This window comes from Daktulosphaira vitifoliae, unplaced genomic scaffold, assembly GCF_025091365.1.
Source record: "Daktulosphaira vitifoliae isolate Bord-2020 unplaced genomic scaffold, ASM2509136v1 Scaffold_1, whole genome shotgun sequence".
NCBI classification, from domain to species: Eukaryota; Metazoa; Arthropoda; class Insecta; order Hemiptera; family Phylloxeridae; genus Daktulosphaira; species Daktulosphaira vitifoliae.
Window position 1 is genome coordinate 27,220,044 of NW_026099572.1, and position 17,616 is coordinate 27,237,659.

Genomic DNA, 17,616 nt, shown 5'->3' on the forward strand with positions numbered 1-17,616 from the left:
TATCTTATTAAAAAATAACTAGTTTAACTTATTATATAACATATTCAGATATATTATTAGAAAATTTTAACAAATTTTTCGCCAAACTTTCTTTGACTATTGCATAATAAGTAGGGGGGACTAAGGCAGATTTGAATGAAAATTACATTTTGATTTTTAATTTTTTTTTTTGCATTTAATTTGAAGTATAATGGTTCTGCTAGATTCTCATAATATTTTAACATCACACTGTAACTATTAAAAATCTACATCACTGAATAGTTTATTATAAAATGTTAAACACAAGTTACTTGATAGGGGTACATTTGAATGAGTCTTTATATTGAAAAATTAACACACATAAAATTACCAATAAGTAAAAGTATATTATTTTAATACATTTTCTTAGTAGGTACTTATATAATATAAAACAATAGTTTCTCTAGAAAAATTAAAAGTAGGTAGTTATCTACCTACTTGTAAAAAGAAAATTAACAAATCTTTAATATCTTATAGATAAATAAATTCAACATTTACTGTCCTTTTTAACATAATTTCTTACCATTTTCTTAAAATAAAATACACCTTATGAGATCATTATAATGTTAAAAACCAATTCAAATCTACCCCATTTTGGAATATTCAATTGTACCCCATAGTACATGTTTCAACAAATTTATCAAAAATTGTACAATGAAATACAACATCACATTCTATAATATCCCATTTAAAAGAATATAATATTTTAATTTAGTACGTTTTGTTAAATACTTACTGAATGTTTTTTTCTCAAACTCTTATTAAGATGGTAATAAAACGGTAACAAAAAATTCAAAAACAGTTTTATTTATAATTATGAAAATATTAATAACAGATAGCTCATGAACATATCATATATTGGGTACAGTATGACTAACCTTCTGTATTTTACTTGAATTTACTTTATCACTACAGCTAATTTTATTTTATCAATTCAAATCTACCCTGTATTCTAATGTGCCCCAATCTCCCCTACGTTTCAAAACCTATATAAATATTTAAAATACATTTCAAAATATTTTTCAAACTGTTATATTCAATTTTAATTTTTGCAATCAGTGGTGTGTTCTAAATTTTGACATCGGGTTGTGGGGGGGAAAATGTTTGATGTTTTTTAACTACTCCCTCTAAAATTGTATCTTCACCACAACTATAATTTAATAACCTCCACGATGAGAGCGCTTTTACATTCAATATATTTTTGCTCTAACTAATTATTCAGTATGTTTGAAAATATAATATTTCGGTTGTCAACGTCTAAACATATTATAGACGCCATTCATTTTATCAGTGATTTAAACATTTTTTGACTTCTAATGAAACATTTCACTTTAACCAATTCAAAAGTCTTTCTAAATTCTTAATTATTATTTTTTTCAAAAATAAAAATAATATAATTTATTAATTTTGAAGTAACTACATTTCACGTATAATCAAACTTTAAAACTTATACACTTTGTTTGGTTTTAGTTTATATAGTAGTATAGCTAGTAGTTGTAATATAGTTCTATTACAATCACTTCTCAGGAAGAAAAGACAGTTTGATACTGATTACAAAAAATTACTCCTCCTAGTTTTTAGAATATCTGAAATTGTGTTATCTAAGTTGGTATATTCAATATCATAATACCAATACAGTTAATAAACATAAAAAACAAAACAAATTTTTGAAGTTTATTTTTATTTTTGGGAGAATTTATTTATGCTGATCATCTTTTATTACTTGTTACGATAAATAAGCTCTATGAGCATTATTCATTTACAGCTTATGAATAGTTTCCGCAATATACTTTGAGGTCGAGGAGTCGATAATAAAGACATGACGGTTAGATATAAAGCACGAATTACTAAAATGATATTGACACGAAATTGCCAGATATCACATGTAGTTTCACAATAAACAAAAAGATAAGATTGATGATTTTATTATTATTGAGATTACATTTTTATTGATTTATATTCTCAAACAAAAGTATCTTTTCATTGGCCGGGCATAAGGCCCGGGACAATGGTATATTACTATAGCAGAATTTATTTCCCCTATTTAGTGCTATCATTAGTAATTTAACGATAATCAATTCATAATGATTAGTATTCTATTATTTTTTTATAATACTTAAACATGTATGCCTTCCTATGTTTGAGGTCAACATTTCGAGTAATGCTTACCTACTTGCACGATTGAACACAGTATGACCAGGGCGCTTTAAAAGGGTACAGTTGGACATGAAACTAAAGAACACAGTGAGGCAGTATCACAAGTGTGGAGTATCGGAAAGGAGAAGAAAAGCGTTAGGGTTGCGCCGACGCTTATTACCCTTAGGGTTTGCCTTTTTTCACTGTTTCCACAATTCATGCTGTCATAGCGCTGCGCTTCTAGTCGACCTCCGTGTGTTTCAGACTTCAGTGCGAGAGCTGAGCTCGCGTCCGCCCGTACGCGTGAATTCGCGTCCAATCGCGTATTACGGAATCGCGTGTCAAAATTTGTTAAATTTTTTTTTTAATTGTATTTATTAAGTTATGATTATTTCTGAATGAGTGAAATCACAGCGTACGTTGTTTGTAGTTCTCAAACCGGTAAGCACTGAATACTTAACAGAATTTTTTGGGTTAAATAAAGTAGAATTTTAGTTCTAAGGATACTAATACAGTTGAATTAAAATTGTTTTAATTATAAAATTTTTGCGCGAAATTTAGAAATATTACACAAATTGTACAAAAGAAAAAAAATACATAAGTACTATTCATTACCATTCATAATGATTTTAGTAAGTTTTTATGAAGCTTAGCATAAATATGTTTTAGACTAATAAAAAAAATATTGTATTTGTATTTATTCGATTACAAGAATAAATGAATTAAAAGTTTATTATAACTTATTTACAAAGATAAGCCATACATTTCAATACTCAGTATGGGCTAGAAAATTGATTTTTTCGATTGTTGCATACGTTTTACGTAAATATAAATGTAAGTATATATGCATATTAGTGACGAATATAGGAAATTGCAATGCTGAAATCGTAGGGCAGTGGAGCATTACCCCTTAATCAAAATATTGGAAAGTAAAAGTATAATTTCGCACCTCCCCTTATTGAATTTAACAAACAAATTATAGCTAAAAAATAAAAAATAATGTTAAATATCAATGAGCTAAAATAAAAAATGATTTACTATCGATTTCAAAATTTTTGATTATTCCATAGTATTGTGCTTATAGTTATTACGGTCTAGCAAATTTTATTGTCTAAAGTAAATTGTAATTAAGTTTTTCCCAAAGATTATATTTATTTTTTAATGAGTACTTAATTTACTGACAAGAAAATTAAAATTTTTAATTTAGTATTAAGTAGTATTTAGCATTTAGTATTAATTTAGTTTAAGTGTTTCTGATTGAAAGCAGCAGAATAAGTTGCATTTATAGGACATTCAAAATCTAACTTTTTATAAAAAGTTTGATTTTAAATTTAACTTGACAATTTTCAAAAGCTAATGATTAAACGATTTTTTTTTATTGTAATGTATAGAAATTAATATTAATTAAATACAAATACTTTTAAACAATAACAATATTTACTATTGAAAATGTTTCAAAAGTTACTACCCCTTAAAGAAATTATTTCGGTTATTGTATACAGAACGATTTCGTAAGAACTTAAATTTATACTACTCTATAAAGAATACTTTATAAGAAGGCATATTTTTACACAGGACCCTTCGATATATGAGAAATGAAATTATTTACAGCAGGTAATTTAGGAATATAAATTGTTACGGATAATTGATAATCTTTTTTCTAAAATTTAATTATAGTTAGATCCCTAATATTTTGAAATCATTTTAAACTGGGACCTTGAATTGTTAAATTAAGGTCTACTTACTTATTCTATATACAGGGTGTTTAGTAAATAAGGAAACGAATTTCTATTGTACTCATTGTTTGTAACAATTTAACTGTTTCCTAACTTACTGAACACCCTGTATATTAAATTACCAAAAAAAAAAAAATAGAACAATATAGTCGTGTCACAATATGAACGTGGCATAATTGGGACAAGTATAGATGATATCTGACAGTAATTATAATCACTATCATAAGAAACGCTTCAATGCAAATCTGTAGATAGTGTTTAATTTTAAGATATTGGCGGATTATTCCAAAAGCAAAAAAGATTTTTTTGTTCTACTTGGACTGCCATTTGCAAATAGAAAATAGGTCGTCGGTACAAATTTTTTTTTGAACTTCTACTACATAAAATAAGCTTTATTTTAACATATATTTAAAATACGCAGTATTCCTGGAACATTTTCAAAAGTTAAGTTGACAAAGTTCTAATTTTTATACAAATATTCAAATTTTCAAAAATTCAAAAAAGCTTTTCTTAACTTTGAAGAGTTAATAAGTAAAAGAGAATAAGTAAAAATTTATATTTAATGTAAATTAGATTCATTTATATTTTATATTGATGGACTCATTACTATGGCAAACCCTTATGAGGTATTTTAAAATAAAAAAAAAAATTAAAATTTTAACACAAAATTTTTAACTACGGCAACCATTTGTACATAGAAGATAAGTTATCTGGAAAATTTATTTATTTTTTGAACATATAGTACATAACATTAGTTTTATTTTAATATATGTTTGAAGCTTGGAGTATTTCCGGAACATTTTCAAAACTTAAGTTGAAAAAGTTAAATTTTTGCGCAGACATTGCTATTTTGAATCCTCCCTTGTGGGCAGGTAAAGGGTCATATTTTCAAAAAATTTATATAAAATGAAAGGGAAATACGTAAGGTTTTTATATAAAAAAAATTATTTTCGTTCGTTCATTTTTCAAAAAGTTATGGCAATTTTTAGAAAAAAATTTCGAAATTTACCGTATCGTTTTTCTTAGGGGATTTCCGCCATTTACGGGGAACGAAGGCAAAATTTTCAATTTTTGAGGGTAATGTCTTCAACGAGATATGATTGTAATCTTTTAACGTATTGTTGAGAAAAATCGGTCCAGTGAGAGCTGAGAAAAAGTGGCCACAGACATACAAAAAAATAAACACATCATGGTAAAACTAATACCTTCAGCTTCGCATCGAAGCTAAATATATGTATTATGTATTCTATATAACCCACAACACTACTGATGATTCTTATTTGTTTTAACTTATTTAATTAAAATATTGTGTACTTATTATAATGAAACGTTTATGTATAAAGATTTGTTGGTGGTAAACGCAGTAATAATTCATGTTTCTATAGAGTTTATTAAAAGCGCATTAACTTTTCTAATCATTTGTGTATTTTTTCGGAAATCCCAAGAAAATTGAACAGTAAGTCAAAAATGGTATAAATAAATGAGAGATTGAGCCGACTTGGAATGGTCTTGTTTACCGTGAAAAATTAAAATAATTGATCAAGATATAACCTCATTGTTTGCATAGTTATTCGACCGCCTGAAGTGACATATGCGCTTGTCTCCGGTAGGTTCTTCTGCATGACACATTTCAAGTAGGACTTCGTTCTTCTTTCTTTCTTGCATAATAGTATTGTTTGACAGTGGCAAACAAATCCCTGCGGAAATTTATCTCGTTCCGATTGAAGAAAAACATAGAACACGCGTAAATATATGTGTTCATAATATGCGTTCAAGTAAATTGATGTTAATTATAGTTAACTAGTTTGACTCCAATATTTTTTTATTTTTAATGGAAAAATTAGAGAAAACTGAAAATATAGTTTTGTTTTATTAAATACAACTATATAGATGATTTTAAATAGATTAAATTTGATTGGACATTTAAAAAATTCGTTGATAAATAGCTGTTCACAATATTTTGTAAAGATTTAAAAGATAAATTTTTCATCTGAGAATGAATTTTTAAATGATGTTTTCACTACAAATAAAAAAGAATTGATCTCTGTACTAATAAATATTTATTTTTAAATATAACAGTGTTAATGAACATGTTTTTATAGTTATATTATTTAACCCAACAAATCTCTTGGAAAACTTTATAATTAGGTATTTTTAAAGTTAAAATTTTAATTTAAAGAGGACATTATACAGCTAATATTTGAGCGTAAAAACATGTCTTCAGAAAATGCATGTTACACACTAAGTATTGTACTTAGAGCAATAACACCCATTATAAAATCGAAAGAGAACTATACTTTAGAGATGATCTCATATTCGTTTTTGGATATATTGTATTAATAAAGAGTTATAATTGATTGAAGTATAATAAAAAAGAATATTTTAAAATTCAATTATCAAGCTTGATTTTAGGTTAATCCTAAAATGGATATGAGATCGTCTTTGAAATATTGTCCTCTTTCAATTTTGTAATAGGTGTTATATAATAAAAAAAAAATAATAAAATGAAATATAATTTTTATTTATTACAATGAATATAATTGTTAAGCGAACTAATTATTCTTCACAAATAAAAGTCTAAGAATTAATATCTGTCAAGACTTAATCGCTATAGTAGATATATTCTATTTTGTAATTGTTATTTCTATTATTGTCAGTGTTGTAACGTTATACTTAATGTATTTTAAGTATTTACTTCATGTATTTCTGGGAAAGCTTACCTATAGCCGCTGAGAACTATTGTTATAGTAATACAATAAGGAAGTGGTTATTTGAAGTAGTTTGTCATCTTTCTTCTGTCTATGGTATTTAGTACTGCTAAATAAATAGATATATTTCAGAATGAATATATTAGTACATCGAATTTTTATTTTGTGGCTATAATGAATTTTACATTGAACACGCAATATTAAATAGCAGAAAGTATTATATTATGATTTTCATAAAAAAAATAAGTATACAGGTGATTTTTTAAACGCTATTCACTTCATTTCTCTTAACATAAACATGTTAAGATAATTATTTTTGGTATTTTATAATTTCATATATTTTACGATTCATCAGTTTTAATTACTTTTTCGATTCATTCTTTATAAGGGCATACATTTTATTTTTAAATAAAAACACATTTAACTAGCTTATAAAATGATCTAATTAAGAAAATTAGGGAAGTTAATAATACTTTTATATCTAGGCAGAACAAGAGGTGTGCACAAAAAATTTCTAATGATAATAGTAGTCATACTTGCACCTCATCAACAGTCTATATTTTATAACGGTAATAACTTCCAACATAATGAGTCAAAAGTTGTTAATTACCAGTCATTTTCTTAGTTGAAAAAATTTTTATTTTACAATAAAGTTGAATATTTAATTAAAAAAATAAAGTTAATACCTTTATGAAAGGTGTCTCTTATTAAATGATGAATTACAAAAGTAATTAAGAAATAATAAATAAAAATATATATATATATATATATGAAAATAAAAAATACCAAAAATAATATTCTTAACACGATTGTTAATTTAAGAGAAATCAAGTAAAAATAATTATCTTATCAACTTCTATTTTATTAGTAGAAAATTTAATGCTTAGAAATTAATGATAATGTATTACACTAATTTTAAATACTTCTAGAAAGGTTATTTTCTTTCATAGAAGTTTTATATGTATGTATATATACAGTCTTCAGTAAGTAAGGAAACAAGTCAATTGTTACAAACAATGACAGCAATAAAAATTTTGTTTCCTTAATTACTGTACATTCTATATTTTTTCTATATAAGTGAACTTTGTTTTAAGTATTAATATACTAAAGTATATTTAAGAGAGTAGTAGTTCTAAAAGTTTTTGACCGTCATCTGTTACCTCTGTGTATTAAGTTAGACAAGTTTATGCAAAAACTTCTAATGTTTATATTAATATAATCGAGCTAACGTGTTATATTTAAAATACATTTGTATATAGGTTTCTTTAGGTTCATTTGTTTGAATAATACTTATATTTCTCTTTATCTAATTTCATATTTAACTCCAATTTTTACTGAATATTTAAAACTTAATTTTAATTGAAGGCTCTAGTTATAGAAAATTACAGACACCTCTACTATTTTTCATAATATGCTTTTTTATAATGATTTTTTTCAGTAGAAATTGCTAATGGATATGTGGGAAGAACTAGCATGTTTAATTATTTGCAATGGAATTACATAAAAAGTAACTTATATATTTTTTGTTTTAATGTAATATCATCATCATTTTCTTAACCTTTATCTTAAATATTTGGTTTTGGCACTAGCTTACGATTTGAAAGTTTTTTCAAGGTTTTTAACCTGACTCAACCTCATTATGGTTAAGGGAGCTAGTATAAGGGCAATGTGTGTCTCACTGTTAAATTTTCCGTATGTATGCCCATGTAAACTACAATTATAGTTGATATATCTTGCGTATATTTTTTTATATAATTAAATTATAAGTTTAAATGAAATTTATATAAACTTGTCTATCTTCTATTGTATAAAAGCAGTTACTTGATAATTATAAAGTGTATTAACTAAAAACTAATTTTTGGCTTCGATGTAAAGCTGAGAAGGTATTAATTTTACCGCGATGTGTTTATTTTTTTTTTGTGTCAAAATGTTCTTACGCATAATTTTGTGGCGATTTTTCAATTAAGAAAGGTGTTAAAGAAGATATAGATGGTGTTAAAACAAGCAGCATTTGCAATTTAATTAAAACGCATGTTTTATTCAGGTATTATAAAGTTTGATGACAAAGTTTTAGATCGATTTATCTTATAGAATTATTTGATATTGGTATCAAACAATCTTAATCAAGTTTAAACATGATGGTATTATATATATTTAATAAATTACAAACAGTTCTAATTTTAGCTTCGATGCGAAGCTAAAATTTTACTATGATGTGTTTTTTTTTTTGTGTCTGTTACCACTTTTTCTCAGCTCTCACCGAACGGATCACAAAAAGATCACAAATCGTATCTAGTCGAAGATATTACCCTCAAAAAATGAAAAAATTTCCCTCGTTCCCCGTAAATGGGGGAAATCTCCAAAAAATTTACAAATTTAAAAATCGCTAATTTTCGAAATTTTTTCAATTTTTTTTACTAAAAACTGCCGCAACTTTTTCAAAAATGAACATATCAATATAATTTTATGTTTATAGATTCTTGATGTCTTTACCTATCATTTGGTATATTTTTTTTTGTAAATTTGACAATTTATCTGCCCACAGGGGGGGATTTAAAATGACAACTTTTTCACAAAAAATTTACTTTTTCAACTTAACTTTTGAAAATGTTCCGGAAGGTCTGACACTTTTATATATATCTTAAATTAAAGCTAATATAATGTACTTTATTATGAAAAAAAAAAATTTACCTCTGGACTTGTCTTCATGGTGAAAATGGCTACAGAATGCTATTTTTGTGTGAAATTTCTCGATTTTATATTTTACATTTTTAACTTTATAATGCTATAACTTATTGAAAAGTGTATGGATCAACACAATTTTTTTATGAGAAATAATATTTTTTAATAATCTCTTTTTCATTCGACATACTTTATCTTAATCAAGATATTAATAAGGAACTAGCAGATCATGTAGCTTTTGGAATAATACACCAATTTTTTAAAATTAAACACAATCTAAAGATTTGCATCGAAGAGTTTTTTTTTTGATAGTGAATTATAATCACTGTCTGATATCATTATACTTGATCCAACTATGCCACGTCACCACTGTTCCTGTGCTGGTTTTTTTTTTGTGTCTGTTGCCACTTTTTCTCAGCTCTCACAAAACCGATTTTCTTCAACAATACGTCAAAAGATCACAAATTATATCTAGTTGAAGATATATCCCTTAAAAATTAAAAGCATCCGTAATTTTATGAAAAATGAACGAATCAACAAAATTTTTTTTTATATTAAAACCTTAGATAGTTCCTTTTTATTTGATATTATTTTTTTGAAAATCATACATTTAACCTGCTCATAGGAGGATTTAAAATTGCAATTTTTGTACACACAAAGTTTTTTTACTTTAATTTTTGAAAATGGTTCAGAAATATTGACACTTTTATTTAATCTTAAATTAAAGCTTATATTATATATTTTACTATGGAAATAAAAATTCGAAATATACATTTTCTTTTTGGTGAAAATGGCTACCATATTCAAAAATATGCTATTTTTGTGTTAAAATTCCTAGTTATGAATTTTATTTTATTTTAAAATATTTTACAAGGGGAATATACTGACTTTCGTGAATATTTTATAATTAAATTGATATAGAATAAAGTTCATAAAACATAAGATGTTAAACTAATTAAAATTTTTTGGTTTTTTTAAAGTCGAAAAGTACTTTAAAATTTGAATTAGCTTAAATTATCAATTTTATCATATGGCGAAAGCGATCAACAGTTGTCGAATTGGTAACACTTGTGTAGTCCACATATAGGGTACAAGGTTCACATCCGTCTGTGGCAACTGTTATTTTGCTTTTTTTTGAGTAGAAAAATATTTTCTAATCATTTGATTTTTATCTTATATAGATTCAATAAATATCAAGGATCCTATTACTCTAGTCTCCCCTCGTGAGAAGAAATTTCTTATTATGTTAATATTATTTTACTATGTGTTTTTTTTTTGTGGCTGCGATTTATTTTTCCAACCCTTCTTTAACCTACTTTTTTCAACAATACATTAAATGATTATAATTCATATTTAGTTGAAAATATTACCCTCAAAAATTGAAAAAAAAATCCCTTAATAAAATAAAAAGTAGCTTAAACAGCTTTATCCATACAAACAATTAAAATCAGTTATTTCTAATATTTTAAAAGTATTTGAGTCGAATTAGATTTGATATGATAAAAATAATCAATTATAAATGTAAATAATTTTACCTTGTAATTTATTAATTTTTAAACTTTATTTTTGTGTTATTAACTGTCTATAATATTCCAAATTTATTGGTAACATATTGCTATAAACATATAAATCTGTAAATAAATCATAAATCTAAAAAAAAATGATTTTTTGATTCACCTGAATTTAACAATGAATTTTTATAGTTATAATGAAAATTTATAATACGCTCAATTGAGTAGATTTTCTTAATAACTATTTTTTTATTGATTTTTTTAATTTAAGTAAATTGTTAAAATTTATTGAACTCTGTATATTTCAATTGTAGAATATTTTTAAACACCAAAATTTAGTTAGAAATGATTACTATGATTTCTATTTAAGTTATATATTACGACAAAAATTCAAAAAAAAAATCGAGATTTTCTGATAAACTTACTGTAAATAGTAATTATGAAATTTTCTGACCGCATATTAATCTTATCAATATCATTTTTTCTATTTAATGATGTCAATTTCAAACTTGCAGCTTGAGCTAAAAGTTATGGTAATAAATTCAATTTTTTTTTTTATAATGAACCTTCACTTTAAAGGACAAAAATAAGTAGGTTAAAAATGATTATTTTAACATATTAAAAATCAAAATCAATAATAATTTGAAAACAATTAATTATAAAAATTGTATATTATATTTTTGAATCTAAGGATTACTAATCTAGATCTAATTAAGGAAACAGAAGTTGATGTTGCTTTTGTAATTATCCAACAATTTCTTAGAATTAAACACTATATACAATGTATATTATACATTGTATATATATACAGATATGTATCCAATGTATATTATACATTGTATATATATATACAGATATGTATCGAAGCGTTTCTTATAATATTGATTTTAATCATTAACAGATTAAATTTATACTCGACCCAACTATGCTACGTCCTCACTGTGCCGCGACCCCACTGTTTTGGTTTTTTTTTGTTTATATGTTTTTTGTTATATGTAAAATATGATTTAAACAATAATATTATATAATTAACCGCCAAGTTGTTATATTATTCGAATTAGGCGCTATTATTTGCGTGGTTCAGCATAACCGCTGCCCAAAATACAAAGAGAGAATGTGTAACGTATAAAAATAGTCAAATGGTACTTACAAACTACTAAAAAAAAATACATATGATATTATAAAATTTGCACAACAGTTGCTATGATGATGATGATTTGGTTGATGTCATTGGATTCGAATAAAGTTGGTTAGTAGGACATAGAGGTAAATCAATATATATCAATATTCGTACCGCAATATATTGATATTCAGTTGATTAAATTATTTTTCTAATATATCAAAAATCGGTAGTATTGATATATATATATATATATATATATTTTTGGCCATCTCTAGCAGGACAGAGAAAGCCAGAAAAAAAGTAACGTCGTGAACGGTACTCAAAGAGAATGATTGATATTGGGGAAAACAAGATCTACATTGTTATCGTATAGGCAGTAGGGGATGCGAAGTAGGTCTTTTGTTGTGAGTTAGTCGTAAACTAGACGTCAAATGGTAAATCCAGTGCACCTAAAGTTTTATTCGTATGTGGAATGTACAAGTTATTTTGTAAAAATACAGTCCACATTATTAACGAAATATAGCGTTTTAGTTTAACTTAAAATATCGTAAGCTACCGATCAGAGATTGAACATACAATAATAGCAAGATTGATTTATTTAAACTTTAATGCACTGAATTACAATTGAACTGTAAGGGTTGTAAATAATAATGTACAAGAGTGCGGGCGAATCACAAGGTTGATTAACAATAACAGCTATGCGTTCAATAGCCACATAGAGCCATAAACAAGAACTAAAATGCGTTAATAATATGCTAAGACTTATAACAGATAAATAAGATGAAACAATATCTTGTGCGCACAACAATAAAGCAGTATACATGGGAGGTGGTATCCAAATGTAACCGGACAAGCTGTTTTATAACGTGTATATTTATTTTTTCAACATTACTACTTTAATCCCCTTCAAAGTGTATTCTTCATAACAGTTGATGTTATTGTGTAATCTTGTGTTTCCACTGCTCGAAGCAGTTTTTAAATTTATCTTCGATGACCGACAGCGCCTTTACTTTTCTTCTACATCTCATGTGGGAAAAACGTTTCCCTTTGAGGTCTCTCTTAATTCATGCGAACAAAAGTTATTAGTACGTCTTGACCCTTTTTTTGTTCATCAGTCAAAAACAAGACATTAAGTTCGTAACAACGATCTCATGCCCAAATATTACCATAAAATTCTATGAATCGAGTTCCAACTTACTCCATATAACTGTTTGATTTCCTCAATGGTTAGCCGTTTATCTTCACACATAGTTTTGTTGATCTTTTAGACGTTTTTGTATGTTCGGGAAGTTAAAGGCCGTCAAGAGAAAGATTGATTAAGAATCGAAATTTCATCTTTCTTAAACTACAAAAATTCGTAAACATGAGTTCGACTTATAGTAGTATATCTATAAGATTCCTTTAACATAGTGTGTTAAGGATGGTCTTCTGACCTTCATAATTAACTGATGGTTCTGAAGGCTTTTTTTAAGCTGAAAGCAAAACTCATCACAGCGCGCTGCTTATAAGAGTTTGACACGGCAAAAAACAAAGAATTAAACAAAACAGCTATTACGAAAAAATTCACTGTAAACATACAGAACCTACCACTTTGACGCCACTGGGCATACTGACTCGGTAGGGCGTGGCCTAACGATCTCTTAGTGGTAAAATGTCGTACTTCGAAAAACTTGTCTAGTAATTTTTGGGTACCCCTCGTATAAAAATCTGTTTATTATAATATACTATTTTTTATAAAAAAAAAACACATAATAAAAGACATTAAATATATTCGAATAGTTTTAATCACGTTTTATTAAGTACATTTTTTATTAAATTTGTAAAATAAATTTTAGATGTACTCTATACAAGGAATCTTAAATTTCTTTAGTTTTTTTTACTTGACTGCAAGTTCAATTATCCCATTTTTATAAATTCAGTACAAATTTATTTTACTCAGTCTTAACTTACGAATTTTATAGCGGTAAATACTAATAATAAAACTCATACCTATATGTATAGGTAAATATATTTATTATATAATATCTAATGATAATAAAAAATAAAAGTTAATGTATTATCATTTCATAATTGACAGAGTAAGTTCTTGTTTGTTTTAAATTTTATTTTATCCCTAAGGATATTTTTACTTTACATGATTGTTGTCGATTAAAATATTGTTTGTTTAATTAAGAATAGAAAAATTAAATAATTACTTTTGGCTTAACGTTTTATAAAATTTTTTCCAAATAAAATCAAAGTCATCAAATATACTATTTTTGAACTGTACTTAAGAGCCATTATAATTTTCAAAATAAACTTCTTGAATTAATTAAAAGGTGGAATAATTCAAGGTTTATAAACTATTGATACTACAATGCTAACACGTTCGGTCTAAATTATAATTTAAACCATCAAATGTATTTTGTAAAAAATATAAAATATTTTTAAAATGTTCTCACTACTATGATTCAGGAATATTTTGAACATATAAAATTATGATCAAACATAAAACTACGAATTATGTTATTGTAAATAACATATTGTGTATTATATAACTTAATTTAATAATAGAAAATCGATAGACAAAAATTATAAAACTAATATAGGTTTAAAACATTAATGTAATCTGATTACTTCTGTGTCAAGTTCAAACTTCTTGAGTATTTTATAGAAACATAAACGTATGTAATAATTTAATGTTTTAGACACAGTTTGTTTTATTTCTTTATATGAATAATGATTCCGGTATTAACATCGATAAGAACTTTACTTTTGAAAGAAAAGGACTATACTAATAGTTTGAACAACAGCGGTTTTTCATAATAAATTAAACTTCTTTTTTCTAAATTATTTTATTGAAATATTAATAATTATTGTTTGTGAATAATGAGGCAATTGCAAAGAAACTTCTCATTTTTTATTCTACTCTTAAATTCGCCATGGTTCTAATAAAAACCCGCGAATATGTATAAAAGTATAATTATTAAATGATCATATAATAATTAATAATATTGAACTTTTAAAATTTTTAAGTATAGAATTAATATCGATGATAACGATTTTATGGAAGTATTTTACAAAATGACAATCCTAGGCTTTATAATTTTAGGAAAGGGATTGGGATGATGTAATTGATCACGACTGTCCCGTTACTAAAATATAGGTGTTTAAAAATAATTTTTACCGACGAGAAGTTTAAAAAATGGTTATACATAATCTTGTTTATAGTTTTACTTTTTATTTTTTTTAAATGTTTGAATGCTTTGCATAGAAATAAGCACTTTTATTTAAATTTATCGTCATTTTTTTTTTAAATATAATGTTTTAAAATTAGTGTACCAAAAAGTTCTTTATTATCTTGCATCCATGAGTTCTAGACGTTTTACTTGCAATACAAGCAAAAATTGGACGTCTTTGGAATATATATTTAGTCTTAACATTGTCTATATTATTATTTAGTAGGTATTACTAATAACTACCATTAGTTAAAACATTTATCATTCATTCATTCAGTCCATTTTTAAGTGCAGCCATGTGGTGATTTTAGCCCTAAAATGTGTGTTTGTGATAGTTAACTATAATAAATATGTCTTTGTGTACGTTTAATTAGTCCTATGATTATATTTAACAATATACGTGCTATGAATTAAATAAGCAAATACAATTTACGCCATTTAGTCTAGATAGGCATGTTATTAAGAACAGTAAAAAAAAAAAAAAATATGTATAATTACCATTTAATGTGTAGCGGGAGTTGGCTAAACTTCATATTTAAAAAACGGCAGCACAAGGTGAGTGTGGCATAGTTGGGACTAGTATAAATGATATTAGCCAGTGATTAAAATCACTATCATAAGAAACGCTTCGTTGCAAATATGTAGATTGTGTTTAATTTTAATAAATTGGTAAATTATTGAAAAGAAAAATTCTAGCTCAAAAAGAATTACGGAAAAATTGCAAAAAAATCATTGCTACGGGCTGATTCAAATGTTAAAATTAATTTTTTCGACTTTAAAGAAAAAAAATTGAAATAAGATTAACATTATATTCTATGTCAATTAGTTTTATAAAATATTCATGAAAACCAGTGTACCACTTTATAAGGTATTTTAAAATAAATTAAAATACTATACCAAAAATTTTAACAAAAAAATAGCATGTTTTTTAACTACGGCAACCATTTGTACATAGAAGATAAGTTGTCTGGAAAATTTATTTATTTTTTGAACATATAGTACATAACATTAGTTTTATTTTAATATATGTTTGAAGCTTGGAGTATTTCCGGAACATTTTCAAAACTTAAGTTGAAAAAGTTAAATTTTTGTGCAGACATTGCTATTTTAAATCCTCTCTTGTGGTCAGGTAAAGGGTCAGATTTTCAAAAAATTTATATAAAATGAAAGGGAAATACGTAAGGTTTTTATATAAAAAAAATTATTTTCGTTCGTTTATTTTTCAAAAAGTTATGGCAATTTTTAAAAAAAAATTTCGAAATTTACCGTATTGTTTTTCTTAGGGGATTTCCGCCATTTACAGGGAACGAAGGTAAAATTTTCAATTTTTGAGGATAATGTCTTCAACTAGATATGTTTGCGATCTTTTGACGTATTGTTGAGAAAAGTCGGTCCAGTGAGAGCTAAGAAAAAGTAGACAGACACAAAAAAACGTAAAAAAGAAAATAAAAACATCATGGCAAAACTAATACCTTCTCAGCTTTGCATCAAAGCTAAAAAACTTTTTACATTTATGATATAAATTTAAAAAATCGTATCATAAATCAAAATAATAGTTTTTTTACTGCGGTTTATTATAAGATATTGTGTATGAATTTTTTTTATTAAGAATTTTAATGTGTTTATTTATATAACAGGTAAGATGTATTAATTAGTTTTGCAGTCTATGTAATTAAATATTTTTTGGTTTCATATTTGGCACCATGTAGTTACTACTCGATGATTAATGGTACGCTTTACTCATACATGATCTTTTGATTCTTATTATACTCTTGCACCTTTTTATTATTTCGATATTTATGTGAATATATTCGTCAAGGCAGATGGTAAATTATTATATCTATCTTTACAATAAAGAAGGAATGAGAAACCCGCAGTGCGGGAATGCACCAATATTCACTAACCGAAGCGCCGCGTTTTATGTTTATTTAAACCAAGATTGGCGAATGGAAAACAAAACTTCATCTGTGATTCTTTAATATTAATTTATAATAGTTCCTAGTTTATTCGAAGGAATTCAAAGTTTCACTATGTCCATTTTTAAGACATTATATATAGCCAGTATATAATTATATATGTTATTATATTTCTATTTCCATAGCGATCCTTAAAGATAAAACAATGTAATTAAAATATAACTAGTATTAAAAATATTTCTTTTTTATCAAACGTTTATATTAACTAATATAAGTAAATGAAGTTATGATAAAAATAACAATTCTTCTGAATATTAAACATCATTTCCTTTAGTTTTTGTTTATTACAACTGAATGTCGACTGAAAAGAAGAATTTATTTTAGTAGCTCATAATTATTGTTTTATTCTTGTGAAATGACCTAATAAACTTTATAAGGATGTCTCGGGATAACTAATTTCTTTAATAGACTATACGATAAGATCAATGGTTTTTATTTACATTTACGAATCTTGTGTATTTATAATTATTAAATTTTTAAAATTCAATTTTATTGAAAATTACTAGAT

The 17,616-nt window shown here is 25.4% G+C and overlaps 1 protein-coding gene across 2 annotated transcripts in view; it reads left to right on the plus strand.

Moving 5' to 3' along the window:
- Positions 1 to 2,386: 2,386 nt before the first annotated feature.
- LOC126903334 (beta-1,4-N-acetylgalactosaminyltransferase bre-4-like) overlaps positions 2,387 to 17,616 on the plus strand; it is a 43,950-nt gene continuing 28,720 nt past the window's right edge. The window contains exon 1 of one of the 2 annotated variants that reach the window (XM_050681484.1): positions 2,387 to 2,595. The gene's annotated coding sequence lies outside the window, so the exon portion shown is untranslated. Of the gene's footprint in view, positions 2,596 to 8,088; positions 8,106 to 17,616 lie in introns of those variants that run through there. The other variant, XM_050681489.1, reaches the window with a different exon arrangement.